This window comes from Galeopterus variegatus, unplaced genomic scaffold, assembly GCF_000696425.1.
Source record: "Galeopterus variegatus unplaced genomic scaffold, G_variegatus-3.0.2 Scaffold7365, whole genome shotgun sequence".
Taxonomy (NCBI): domain Eukaryota; kingdom Metazoa; phylum Chordata; class Mammalia; order Dermoptera; family Cynocephalidae; genus Galeopterus; species Galeopterus variegatus.
The window spans coordinates 75,106-76,404 of record NW_007733476.1 but is presented as its reverse complement, the minus strand read 5'-3'; positions in this window follow the sequence as shown (position 1 = coordinate 76,404).

Below are 1,299 nucleotides of genomic sequence, written 5' to 3'. Positions count from 1 at the left end.
AGGCGAGGGTGGACGTGGCCTTCTGAGCCTAACTCTGGGAGCATAACTGACCAAGAGTCCCAGCGGCTGCACATGGAAATCCACCACCGTGTGTGCCATAGGCTTCTCCCAGCCCACAGGCTGCTGTCCAGCCTGGCGGGGACACAAGGAGGCACAGGACCTCCAGTGGCCGAACTCAGCTCAATGACTCCCCCGCACAGCCTTGTGGAGTCTTCCTTAGATTTCATAGTGGTCTAGGATACTTCCACTGGCCTCTTCTCGCTGTCTTCACCTTCAGGTCCAATTTGCACCCTGATCTAAGGGCTCACCCAGACTCTGCCGTCTCCTTTCTCATTTTCCCTCACCTAGGCGTTTCCCCTAATAAAATCCTTGCGTGCATAATCATGTCTTGGGAGAGGATGTCTGAGGACCCTGACTAACAGGCAGCCTGGAAGACAGGGGCCTGGCCCTCTGGGTTCCCTGTACTCACTTCCGAGACACACCTGGTCACCCCATTAGGTAGCAGCACAGGGGCTGCTGTTCTGAGCTGTGTCCCCTGCAATGCTGTCATCCCAGGCTCTTGGCCCCCCGCCCCCTGCTGCCCCTGCCAGTTGAGCACTGGCTGGTCCCAGAATCAGGACGGAGCATACTGAGGGTGTTCAAGTCAGGAGGAAGTGCGTCAGGGACACAACAGCACCCTGCCTGCTCAGGCTCCCCTCCTGCCTGAGGGCCTCACAATACCCTCTGAGCAAAGTGTCCTTAGCCATGTTCTACCCATTTCACAGATGAAGCCCAGAGAAGTGCAGTGGGCTGTCCTCAAGTGGTCGCACAGCCCGTGGGGCCCTGTGGTCCTGCCCTGCCTGTCTGTCCCCTTTCCCCGACCTTGTCCTGCCTTCAGCTCTCACTGGGAGAATGAGGGGCAAGGGAAGTGGTGGCAGGTGAGGAAGGGCTGGAGATGCCGGGACCAGAGGCGTCTTCCCAGGCTCATCCTGAGAGGCTGGGGGTTGCCATGGCTCCCCGGCCTTGCCTCAGCCTCTCCCACCAAGCCTGGCTGCTTCTCCCCATAAAAGCTAAATTTACTCTTTTAACAAGTCCGACACTGCATTAAAACACAATGGAATGCTTGGGAAGGGGGACTGGCATGTCATCGAGGGCCAGTGAGTCAGGACTGCTTGCTTGGGAAGCAGCAGCACCCCCTGGAGAGAGGAGGAGAAGGTCCCGCATGTGTCTCCTCTTCCGTGGGGCAGGAAGCTTGGGTTCCATGCCCTGGAGCGGATCTCCCTGAGTTCCCTGCAGGACTCGAGTTCTTCTTTGATTTAC